The 13,234-nt window shown below is 47.1% G+C and overlaps 1 protein-coding gene across 1 annotated transcript in view; it reads right to left on the bottom strand.

The window, feature by feature from the left end:
• Positions 1 to 10,772, bottom strand: part of ANTKMT (adenine nucleotide translocase lysine methyltransferase) — a 139,915-nt gene extending 129,143 nt beyond the window's left edge. The window contains exon 1 of the mRNA XM_085628348.1: positions 10,728 to 10,772. The gene's annotated coding sequence lies outside the window, so the exon portion shown is untranslated. The remainder of the gene's footprint in view (positions 1 to 10,727) is intronic.
• Between the last annotated feature and the right edge of the window lie 2,462 nt (positions 10,773 to 13,234).

Raw genomic sequence — 13,234 nt, 5'->3', positions numbered from 1 at the left:
CCCATCAGGGGGAATTATGACTCTTATATCAACAAAAGCAATAAGAAATGTAAAATTGCTAAAAGTAAAATGTAAATGGCTATTGGCATGCAGATTAGACCTCTTGACCTTGGATAAGAAATATGAAAACTTAACTGTTATAAATGTATACATGCAGTGGGTTAATGCGGCAGAATATGTAATTAAGTTGGGGAATTTTAAAGAGGATATAGACTCTTTATTAGAAAACCATGCTTCCGATGTGTTGTTAATCATGGGGGATTTTAACCATAAGTTGCACCCAAAAAAGGCCGATCTTTGGCACAGGGAACTGTTGGATGCATATGGAATTGAGTATGCCTGCTTCCCAGCATGTGATCCCTCGAAACAGGATATGGAATTGGTAAACTATCTAGGGAGGAAGGGCGTCTTTTGCCTAAATGGCAGATTCAAAACAGATTGCCCGGCAAAAAAGACCTTTAAAATAGGTTTACAAAATTGCCCAATTGATTATGTTTTTATGCTAGCCTGGAATTTCCCACTGGTTCGGGAATTTAAGTTACACCAAAATGAAAGTAGCGATCATAATCCATTGCAATTGACGGTATACGAGGGAAGGAGGGAATTCAGAGAAAAAGTGATCCCACAAGAAGTTGACTACCCCAAGCGTGTGACGACAAGACTGAGAGAGGAGTATCAGGAAAATTAAAGTCCTTTCAACTTAAGGTAGAACTGGGAGACTTAGGGAGTAAAAACTTGAAATGGTACGAGGAGAAGATAGCCCAAGTAGTACAGTGTCTACGGACAGAACTAAAAAAGGATAAAAAAAAGGGTACAATAATCCCGGCTAGCCGACTGAAATGGTTTTCCACTGACAGTCAAATTAAAAAAGGAGATAAGGACAGTATTAAGAAGTCAAAGAAAAAAGTTCAACCAAGAGAGGCAAAACTGGGGGAGGAGCCTAGCGCGCAACCAAGATGGCTGCGTAGGCTTACGGCTCTCGAGGGCCTCCGCAACCTCCCACGTCTATCCTGACTAAATCCTGGTAAATTTGACGGGCTTTTGCTGATGCATTCGCGCTGAGGTGCCACCCGTTTTCCAAATTCAGATCGGACGCCGGGAACCCGAATGGTTGCCCTCCGAAGTTTGCGGCCTGCTATTGCCTTGGTCCCGATCTCGAGTTGGTGAGGTGCCCGGGTACGAAGTGAACAACAGCGGCATGCTGGGCTTGACTTGCCACGTACCCCGCACTTTCACTTTCGTTTTCAAGTCTGTTTTTTGAGATCGGCTGAGGGACCTTGGTGTTTCAGAGGAGCGCGGGTGGCGGAGTGTCTGGCCTGATTTTCGGACTATACACGGACTTCCTGTCTGCGACTGCTGTGTTCGATTGAATTAGCCACCTGGTCCCTGTCCCTGGCGGGTGCCAACCTTGGTGGCCTCCAGACGATGGCGGCGAGACTAGACGGAGACAAGTCGAAACCCAAGTCAACCCGGAGGGGATCCTATACTCAGGCCAATAACATGGATCGTTATGCGAGCTAAAGGGATCCCCCAGTGGCTTGCATAAATCGCCTGAGAGGTCTAAAGAGGTCTCGGGCCCATCGTCAGAATTGACCCTGCAGGACGTCATGGGCGCCATTGAGGAGATGAAGGCTGCTGTGGGTCAGCGGTTTGATACCCTGGCTCATAAATTGGACGCGGTCCTGATCGATGTGAATTTGGTCAGGGCAGACCTGTCCAAAACCAACGAGCGGGTCAACTCCTTGACTCGAGCCTAACTGTGGATGTGGCCGCCCTTCAGACGGAGGTCCGTAGGTTGCGGCTTGCCAGTGACCAGACGGATCGTCGACTTGAGGACTCCGAAAGCAGGGCTAGACGGAACAATGTTCGTATTATCGGAGTGCCAGAAAGATTGGAGGAATCTGCTGCTGATCTTTTTGTGGAGGATCTGGTGGTCAATCGTCTCGCGCCCAAGGGATTGAGCAAGTTCTTTGCGGTGGAGCGGGCCCACGGGATTCCGGGTGGTGCGCCCAAAGTGGGAGCCCCCCCGCGGCCTATAATCGCCCGACTTTTTAACTTTCGGGATAGAGATGCTATCCTTCAGGCGTCGAGGGTGGCCTGGCCGCTGAAGTTTGAGAACTCCAATGTCAGCTTTTATCCGGACTTCACGCAAGCGGTCCAGAAACAACGGCTGGGATTTTCGGGTGTCAAACGGCGCTTGAGGGACATGGAGCTGAAATATGCGATGTTATTCCCGCCGAGGTTGCGGGTTGAGTTCCAGGGTCGTTCCCACTTTTTTGACCGGCCGGAGGCGGTTGGAGACTGGTTGGATGCCCTGCCGCGGGGACAGGATCGAGACAGTCGGACGGCGGAGAGCGTACGGGATGTGGTGGAGCAGGACTAGAACTTGGTTCCTGGCGATGGACTAGACTGGCGATGTTTTGTACCTTGGCTCAATTGCACTCTAATTTGGCACACCATGCCCTTCAAATGCCTGGGGGTTGTGGGGAGCTTATTGGGGTCTTTTCCTCCTTTTGGGGTTCTTTTTGTGGTATATGTTAGGGCGACAGGCACACTGCAAGTTGGGGGGCTGTTTGGGCTCAAGCAGGGGTGCAGGGAGGGGGGAGTTGTGGTTCTGGGACTGTGGGGGAGGGGGGTTGTTGGGGATTGTTTTTTTGTTTTGCAAGGCAATGTGAAGTTTTCTGCTGACTTATCCGGGTTGTGCTCTCCGGGATGTGGGTATCATGTGCGAGAGTGGGATGGGGGGTAGGGGATTGAGAATCCTTTCGTGGAATGTGAATGGACTGGGGGACAGGATCAAGCGCGGGGTGGTGTTGCAGTTCTTGAAGCGGATTTCGCCCGACATTGTTTTCCTGCAGGAGACACATTTGATTGGGAACTCCTTCCAGGCCCTAAATAGGAGGGGCTATCGCCTTGCCGCTCACTCTGGTTTCACTTCTGGCTCTAGGGGAGTGGGCATTCTGGTTAGGGCCTCTCTCCCATTGGAAGTGGACGAGGTGCTTCACGATGATAGGGGGCGATATGTGGCACTGGTGGGGAGATGGGAGGGCAGGACTATTTCGCTCGTGGCTGTGTATGTGCCTCCGGGGTTACAGACGGCTACATTTGCTGATTTGGGGCGTTTGGTCCTGGGACTCCCTGGGGGGGTTCTGGTGTTGGGTGGTGACTTTAATGCCGTTGTCTCCGGGTTGGAGGACCGTCACCCCCCCAGGGATCTCCCTAGGGCTCAGGCCTGGTTGGGGGGGTTTTTGGACACTTTGGGACTTGTAGATTGCTGGAGATTGATGCACCCGGGACAGGCGCAATATACCTTTCACTCGGGGGCCCATGGGAGTCTCTCGAGACTTGATTACATGCTTATGCCGGCGATCCAAGCTGGGATGATTGGGGAGGTGCGTCATTTAGCCCGAGGTATTTCTGACCATTCCCCTATATGGTTGCAACTGCGGGTTGTCCCTGGGGCAGAGGGGAGAGTGGCACCCATTAGCCCCTGGTATCTTCGTAACCCTAAGATCCGCGCGGAGCTGGTCAAGTCCACTGATCACTACTTCACTGATAATGTGGGGTCGGTGTTGTCGGCCGTCTCCCTATGGGAGGCTTATAAAGTGGTGATCAGGGGGCAGGCCTTGTCCCTTATCTCCCATGCTAAGAGGTGCGAGAGAGCAAAGGTGGTTCACCTGGAAGCTGAAATAGCTGAAATGGAGGAGGACTTGAAGGGTGGAGTTATTGATGAGAAATTGCATGTTCTCAGCCTCAAACAATCAGATTATAGAGCGCTAGTCACGGAAGCTGCTAAAGGGATGAGTAGAGAGCAGCAAGGGCGACTGTATGATGTGGGGGATAAGGCCGGAAAGCTGATTGCTTGGTTGGATAAGAAGGAGAGAGCGAGCAGGGTGGTGCCCGTTGTGGAGAGGAGGGATGGAGTGCGTGTGACTGACCCGGTTGAGATCGTTGACTGCTTTGCGGCTCATTTCCGCGGGGTGTACTCTCCGGTTTCTGTGCGTTCGGAGGAGGATTCTCATCTGTTGCTTAGAGACATTGCATTGCCAACCCTATCGGAGGCTGATGCAGTATTGATGGAGGCGAAGTTGTCGTCAGATGAGATCGCTTTGGCCACTCGCTCGATTGCATCGGGTAAAGCTGTGGGTCCAAATGGTCTTCCCATCGAACTATATAAGTTGCGTCCCGATAAGATAGCGCCGTATCTTCGAGACATGTTTTTGGCGGCACGTGCAGCGGGCTTCCTCCCCCCTGACCAACGCCTCGCCACCATAGTTGTGATACACAAAGAGGGGAAGCCGCGGGATCGATGCGCCTCCTATAGGCCCATTTCGCTGTTGAACGCAGAACCCAAAATTCTGGCTAAGGTGTTGGCTAACCGACTGGTTCGGGTCGTGGGCGACTTGATTCATCAGGATCAGTCCGGTTTTATACCCCATCGGAATACCGCTCTAAATTTGAGGCAGTTGCACGGCGTGCTTGCTAGAGCGGAATTTATACGTGAGCCGGCCATCTTGGCATCTTTAGATGCTACTATGGCGTTCGACACTTTGGAGTGGCCATATATTTGGGCCGTGTTGGTGAAATTTGGGTTCGGCCCTGAGTTTATTGGTTGGGTAAAATTACTATATGCTGACCAACTGGCTCAGGTGGTGGTGAATGGTAGGGTGTCGGCTCCCTTCGCACTGGGGAGAGGTACGCGGCAGGGATGTCCGTTGTCACCCCTTCTCTTTGCACTTTCTTTGGAGCCTCTCGCCGCCTGGTTGCGTTGGGAGCCGTCGTTGCGAGGCATTAGATGGACGCCGGAGTTTGAAGACCGTGTCTCCCTCTACGCGGATGACATCCTTCTGTATCTCACCTCTCCCCGACAGTCGCTAATTGTATTGGTGGACGTACTGAATTCCTTTGGCCGCAACTCCGGCCTGGTCATCAACTGGGCCAAGTCGTGCGTCTACGTCCTCTCAGGGGATGCCCCCCTCCTGCCACGGGATTGCCCTGTTCAGATTGCTACCCTGGGGTTCAAATATCTGGGAATCTTTATCTCACTGGATCCCGCGGTCCGCTATGAGCGAAACCTTCTCCCTCCCCTCCAGCGATTGAAGGCCGACGTCGCGAGGTAGCGACGACTTCCGCTTTCGCCGCTCGGACGGGCGGCATTGTTTAAAATGATGTCGCTACCTCGCTTTTTGTACGCTTTGCAAAATACTCTAGATGTCGTGCCGGCCCGTTATTTCCGGGAGGTGGAGGGTCTCCAGCGCCAACTGTTTTGGGACGGGCGGACGCGGATTGCTCTCGCCAAGTTGACGCTCCCTTGGTACGATGGGGGGTCGCCCTCCCCGATATTAAACGATACTATTGGGCGTCTCAGTTGGCGGCGGTGAACCACGGGCTATACGGTCCTGCCTTAAACCCGGCCTTCGAGATGGATACATTTCTGCTCCCGGGTGGGGACTATAATAGGGCGCTGTACTCGGTGACCCCGGACACGCGGTTGACAGGACCCACGCAGGTGGCGGTACGTGTGTGGCACGTGGCGAATGCTGCGATGGGGTGGAGGGATCGTTTGACTCGGGCGACGCCGTTGTATGCCTCTGGGCGGTTGGGCTGTTTGTGGAGATCGAAAGGCTTTGAGAAATGGGATATGATTGGTATATGTAAGGTGGGTGATCTGTGGGCGAAGGGATCTTTTAAAACGTTTGAAATGCTCAAAATTGAATATAAATTAAACGATAGAGAGTACTTCCGGTATGCTCAAGTCTACCATGCGCTGTGTTCGGTTTTTTCGGACGCTGCTGCTATCCCCGAGTATTCCCCACTGGAGGATAGAGTGTTGGATGGCTACGTGCCCGACAGCACTATTTCTCTGATTTATAAGAAACTCATTAATGATCGTGCGGACTTGCTGCTCCGTCTGAGGGAGGCATGGACGGGCGATGGCTTGGAACTGGATGATGAGGACTGGGTATCGGCGGTGGCCTCCCCGAAGGAGGTGGCGATCCCGGCCCGCTTACGGTTTGTACAGCTGAAGATCCTTCATAGAGTGTATGTCACGGGGCCCGGTTTGCTGCGTATGGGTTATTCGATGGATGGACTGTGTAAGCGTGGATGTGGCCTGCCGGGCACCTTTTTTCATATCTTGTGGGAATGTTCGGAGGTTGTGCGATTTTGGAACGGTATCCACACCGTAATGGAGGAGGTCACGCACGTTGCCCTGTTGCCAGAGGCTAGGAGGTGTTTGTTGAATGTCTGGGAACCGAATGATTGTAATGCGGCACAGACGCAGTGGGTGACCTTGGGGTACATGTTGGCTAAGCGTAACATTGCGCAGTTATGGGGCTCCCCGAGGCCGCCCACGATCGAGGTATGGAAGGAGAATATGGATTGGTGTATGTTTAGGGAAAAGACGGTGTATGTGGCGAGAGGCAAGCCAGGGAAATGGACTAAGGTATGGGGTCCATGGAATTTATATCGTGGACGTATCTGCACCCCGCCTCTGCCATTAGAGGTCGATATTGGCTTTGACCCCCTAGCCACACATTCTGCGGGAGGGTGTGAGGTGGGTTCCATGCTTTGTTTTCCTGTAGCCCCCCTCTACCGCTTCCGGACAAGAACTGCTTTGGACACTGTATGTTGTTCCCCGTCCTGGGAAGAGCACGCTGCTGTTTCAGACTCTCATTGCCTTGAGTGTGTTTTATATTTAATAAAAAATGAAACTGTTGTTCTCAATTGCTCCTGGCCTATGGCCACGGCCTGTTATATGTGCTTACAAACTGCCGGGCGCTTTGCCTCTGGTTCATTTGAATGTGTGGCGTTGCACTGCGGGCCCTCGGGCTCTATAGCGGCCGGCCCTGGTGGTTGTAGGCCCTTGTCTGTATTTTATTGTTTGCTAACGGTTTCTAATAAAAAAAAATTAAAAAAAAAAAAAAGAGAGGCAAAACTATCTTAAAAAGCTGAAAACTGAGTTTAAAAAGATGGTTACTGATGCAAAAAGGTCGTATAAAGAGAAATGTTGGGTAAATCTGCTAGAATCAATTGAAACTAAAAATCTAAGACAATTTTGGAAACTGGTAAAAGCAGCATCCGCCCCCACAGTAGGGGAAATGAAATTTGTCGTTAACGAAACAGCCTGGGAGAAATATTTAAGGGAATTGTATGGCCCTCGAGATCTTTTAGGAGTCATAGAGGTCCAGTATTGGCAGGAAATATCGGAAGATTTCAAATCAGATTTTACCGAACAGAAAGTAGGAAATATAATAAGGAATCTGAAACTAACCCGTGCCGCAGGGCCAGACAATCTCCCAGCAATAATATTAAAATCTCAGATAAAATGGTGGGCAAGATTTTTTTCCCAGCTGTTCCAAATAATATTAGCAGAAGGCATAATGCCAACGAACTGGAAGGGCGCTGTAATGTAATCAGGCCAATCCATAAAAAAAGTAGCATGGATATGCCACAAAATTATAGATTGATTAACCTTCTAGATATAGGAGAAAAGGTATTTTCAAAAATTGTGTTAATTAGACTAAATGCTTGGGTCGATGAGTTCTCAATCGTACCCATTGAACAGGGAGGATTCAGAGAGGGGCATTCGACGATAGATCATTGCTTTGCGCTATGGGCAATGGCGAGAAAGTCGATGGAACAAAACGGTAAGCTTTGTTGCTGTTTCGTTGACTTTCGAGCAGCATTCGATTCAGTAGACCGAGCCTGCCTCTGGGAAACTCTCATGAATAAAAATATACCTAAAGACCTGCTGCCTATAATAAAAGAACTACATCGAGGTAATTGGGCACAAGTAATCAAGGATACTGAGGGGTCATTAACGCCAAAAATACCTATTGAAAACGGTCTGAGACAGGGCTGCGTTTTGGCCCCACAGTTATTCTCTATATTTCTGTCGGATTTACCAGCCTGCCTAGAAGTTGAGGGTAGTGCTAGCCCAAGAATGGATGGTAAAAAGGTGCCCTGCCTTTTATATGCGGACGACTTGGTAATAGTAGACCAGACTGAAATGGGCCTCCAAAGAAAGCTGAAATCTTTTAGTGAATATTGTGCAAGGAAATTTTTAACAGTAAACTTGGAGAAGACAAAAATGTTATGTTTTGGAAAAAAGGTAATAAAGTTTAATTGGTTTTTAGGTGATCTTAAACTGGAATCTGTTAATGAATATCGCTACCTAGGGATGTGGTTTGAAAAGACACTAAACTGGCATACACATCTAGAAGCCCAAAAAGCGAAAGCTCAAACATCAATTTCTGGTCTAAAAATGTTTAATCGTGATTACGGGGATATGTCTCACCGCCAGTTACTAAAGGCCTTCAGTGCAATGATACCTCCCCAAGTACTCTATGGCGCAGAAATCCTTTATTTGAGCGGTAAAGGAGTCTGGGACCTGGAGGAAGGAAAATGCCTGAAAAACCTTCTGTCCCTGCCCCCATCATCAATGGTCCAAGCAATAAGAACTGAACTAGGAACAATTGCCTGGGGGGTACAATCACAAATAGCGGTGATTAGATTTTGGAAACATTTGGAAAATGAAAAAGGCCAGAAAGTAGCACAATGGTGTAGAAAAGAGATTGAATTTAGTAATTTAAAATGGGCAAAAACGTGTAGAAAGAAAATGGCGCAGGCCTGTGAGTGTATAAAGGTGGTCATATGCCGAGAATCGCTACGAATAGAGTGCACAAAAAGTGATCTGAAGTTTAATGAGCAAGAAGTTTCTAGAAGAACTGACTTGGAATACCTGGCTAAGAAAAAATCAGTAGAGTTTATGATGAGCTCCTGGTCTAAGGAAAACTGGTTCCCTTACTTGGACATCTTACCAAACCACTGGTATAGACAGGAGATATTAAGGATGCGAATTGGGATTAATCTGTGGTTGGTAAACAAAGAAACTAAATCGAAAATGTTGGACCATAAAGGGTGCTGCAAGTGTAGGCTGGGCACAAAAGGGGATATAGTGCACATCCTGTTAGATTGCATAACTATATTAGAACAGCGTAAACTATGTCTGCGCCCAGTATTTCTAAAATATGATATAAGAACACAGGCACAGGCGGTCAATTTCCTCGCGGAAATGCCCTCTATCGAAATTGCAATTGCTCTAGGGAATTATATAAAAGTAGTAGAAAGATTTCTAACAATATATAAGTAAAATGTTAGAAATTTTATAATAAATGAATTACATAGCTTGTCTAAGAGAAAAGGTTGATTTTAATATGATAATAACTCTTAAAGGGTAAGGACTATCCAAAGAAAGTGATGTTTTATTGATACCTTCCCTTGAGACATGTATTTAGTGTACGGAATCTTATAAATTTGTTGTAGAATATTTTAATCTGTAATTATTTTGTTGCATGTTGTAGAATATTTTAAACCACTAATTTTCCATTTGCACATGTTTAAAGACTATGATCTAAATAAACATAATTTTGACCTTGACCTTGACTTAACCGTGTAAATGAATGCAATAAGAGCGAAGACACTGGTGTAGTCTGTTTCTAAGTTGGAGAATGATACTCAAAGTAATTAATTACCAGAGGCTGAGATGAATTCAAGCATTCCATCCATCAATGTCTAACCATGTTCAAATATGAGCATGTGCAGGAAAGAAAGCAGTTAGGGCAGATTATTAAATGGTATTTAATTGTCTCTTTAATTATGTTCATTTTTAGCTCATGTGGGGGTAAAAAGGAGACAGCGTAAATGACTTGAGAGTGAGGTCTGCATACGTGTGACATTTAAACTTTATGCTAGAATGCCACTATTGTGTGCAACGTGGTCCAAATTTTAGAGAAAACGCGTGTATTAACTCCCTCTCATTATTGGTAACATTTTACATATACGTTTGGTGTATCTTCTTAAATGTTCTTTACTGTATCTTCTTAAATGCTGAAGATTTTCTTTTCAATTAACAAAGTTTCATTTTTTTATCGATTGGCAAGCAGAAGTTCATGCTTACGCCTGTAACAGAGTGCAGCTGGAAATTCGGATGAAATTCCATACAGGCAGTAAGGGGATTCTGTGTATGCCAACATTTGAGAATGCCGAGTGGAGATTTAGAAAAAAAATCGGGAGAAGTTAATCTTCTCTTTAACTTATAGTTCAATCAACAACGTTTTAAACGGAACAATCAAAACAATGTATTTTTCTGCTGAAAAATGGAGTGTGACAAAAGTAAGTCAACAGGACTGACACCCATAGCTTCGGCCTGCATTTGCTGTTCACTCATACACGGATCAATACAATTAGTATACGTAAAATTTCACAGGAGCAAAACTTGACAGATTCACTCTGATCAAGTGACCTTGGCCGACAGAAAATCTAAGTTAACATTATGGAGCTGGTGAAGCACAGACAAGATCGGGTGGAAGATCTACGTATCTGACGATGTGAAAACGTGCCCTCCCTTATACGCCTGCGAATGCATCAACTTCCAGGGGTAATTAAAGCGCCAGCTCGGGGACAGAAACAACTCCGGAGACCATTATAAGGTTGGATTCTTTAAGAGCAAACAGAGTCAGTCCCCTTTTCATTTCTATGGAGGAAGTAACAACAACTGCCTTTCGCTTATTAGAAGTGTCAGTTTGGGGACGCAGAAGACATCCGCTTGGAGCGTTTCGGCTGGGATGCTTTCCCTTTCTCGCCCAAAGTGGTGCAGTTCGCCATAGCGAGCTGGACTTTGATATTTCCATGACAACCGTCAGGAGCTCATCTTGTTTACTCACCAAAGTCGAATGCGACGTCATAGTGACCTGGAAGTTAAATCCGCGTCGTATCCGGGTTGTTCGAAATATTTTAAGGAAATGGCGTAAAACAGTGCCATGTATGAGGTTGCATCGGAGGCATTGCTCGTAACCAAGAGCTTATGAGGCTGTGCCAGGGTACAGACTGCAGAGAAGTAGAGAGACCGGCAAAGATCTCATGATTCTGAGGTCCATGAATAATTGGTTCACATATTCAGGGCTCGAGTCGAGGGTAGACGCCGTGTACCCAATTTTTTCAAAGGGTAGACGCTGTCTACCTTGTTGCAAAGCTGGCCGCTTTCGGCAGAGCGCCACGTACCTTTCTAACTTCTCCTGATATGCTGAACTCGTCCCGGTGTCATTTTCTGACACCAGGGCACTTTCAGCATCGCCTACTTTTTTTGTTCGAGCAGCAAGATGCAGGAGAAGAAGATTTCAGCTGCGCCCATCAGGCCTATTTTTGTTAGAGCATCCTGGCTGAGAGCTATCTATCGTGAGCCTCACACCTAGATGCAATTGAGGGGGAAAACACGGGCTTACAACTTTTAACTTCTCAGGTACTATTTTACTTTAATTTAAATGCCACTATTTAGTTTTGGTTCTTTCATAGCGCTTTAGAACTACGGTAGTGGTTTAAAACAAAACAGTGGTATTTAAATTATTTGTATACGTGTGATGGAAAGCGCGCTGACACCCTGGATTTGAATGAGTAGTGCCACTACTCTCATCCCAATGAAGGATGTCAGCGCACTTTCAGTGGTCGAATAATTCTATAGCTTCCGTTCCCTTACTTTTTTATTTTGAACATGCGTCCCGGGACGTCAGAAATATCCACGGCCTCAGAGAAGGCTTGGCATTAGTGGCTGTTCGGGGAGCAGGGAAAGAAAAGGACTCGTCTCTTGCTTCCTGCCCAGACGAGACAAGGACAGTGTCCGCTTCTGCTCTCCCGCTGGCAGCTGCCCGCCCCCACCCACCCTCTTTCTTACTTCTATTCCCTCTCTGTCTGTCTAACTCCTCCTCACTTACCGAAAACCATGACTCAAGAAATGGTTCTCACCCTCTTTCTTTCTGTCGTTCATTTGTTCGCCTGTGAAATGGATGCAAAAAAGAAAACTTTTTCTGGAAATGCCATTTTTACATTTTTGTATTCCAAAGTGCAGCCTCGGAAATAAAAGGTTCATAATATGAAAAATCAATTAAAAAAGTCGGAGTGTTCTTAAAGTGGCCAGATTGGTTTTATTCAAACCCCAAAAACATTAGTGTCACTTTACTGAGTTTGCCAGTGAAGCGCTGTTTTCCCCCGTTGGGGAAGTGCGCCAAACCTGGAGATACTGAAATACTTGGTTGATGGGTGGATTGGAAAACAAAATGTGTACGGCGGCTTTGTGTTCACGAATTGGGGGGCATATTATCAAGGACGCCGTTAAAATTATAGCTGGTTTAGAGGCAGAAAACTGCCGCTAAAGCGGTGATAATGGGCTTGATATTATGCCCTAGAGAATTCCAATAGAAGCCCAGGTTCACATCAGAACATGGGCTTCTATTGGAATTCTCAAGGGCATACTATCAAGCCCATTATTGCAGCTTTAGCCGCAGTTTTCTGCCGCTAAACCGGCGATAATTTTTAACGCCGTCCTTGATAATATGCCCCGTGGTCTATTTAAACCTTACTGCTTACGTCTTGTAAGCATATAAGCAGTGGACCATGAAATGGGTGCTTTCTGGGCCCTGTAGTTTTCAGGCAAAAATACTCGTTGATTTCTGCATAAATGTAAAAGCGTTAAGTTCGCCATGTTTTTTCTGCTTACATTTCACATCCTTTATTTAATCTTTCATTCCCTATGAGTGTTTGCTTTTCCCAGGATGTTGTTAATTTTTTCTTTAGGCAGCATATTGCTCTTGCCTAGTGCGTAATTTGAATTGAGTCACATCCAGTTGTTTATAGCAGGTCAAATTGGATTGTAGTTGAAGGCAGTGTGAATTTCTCTCAGTGGGGCAGTATGGTGTTCAATGAGGGAGTGGATGTAGCACTGGGGGCAGAGCTGCCGAATTTAGAACTAGGGAACCAGGTTCAGCCTTCATGAACAGTCCCCCAGACCACTCTCCTGAGGGAGCACATTGCCATGCTAGACCTTAGAAGGCCCTGCAAAACCGGAAAAGCCCTGGTGTCTTAGCACCAGTAGGTGGACCCTAGCAGTGGCAAGTGTGGGTTCACCTTGAAGGCTTACCCACCACAATCCATACTGAAGTTCACCTCCAGTCTCGTGGGCAGGCCTACGAAGTAGCAGACCCTAGAGCAACAGTGACTGTCACTGAGGTCACAGGACCCCTGAGAAGAACTGGCTCAAGGGTGGTGCGAACGGTGTGACTGCAACGGGTTCTGACTTTGAGTGGGGGCGTTGTAAATTATGGTTTTAAAAGCACTTGCTGCCTCCTTCCTGGCCTACAGCAATTTTCGGCAATAATAAAAATGTCATGATAACTCCGGT

The sequence above is a fragment of the Triturus cristatus genome, chromosome 10, assembly GCF_964204655.1.
Source record: "Triturus cristatus chromosome 10, aTriCri1.1, whole genome shotgun sequence".
Classification (NCBI taxonomy): domain Eukaryota; kingdom Metazoa; phylum Chordata; class Amphibia; order Caudata; family Salamandridae; genus Triturus; species Triturus cristatus.
Note: the sequence above shows the minus strand (reverse complement) of the source record. Positions and strands in the feature narration are given on the sequence as shown.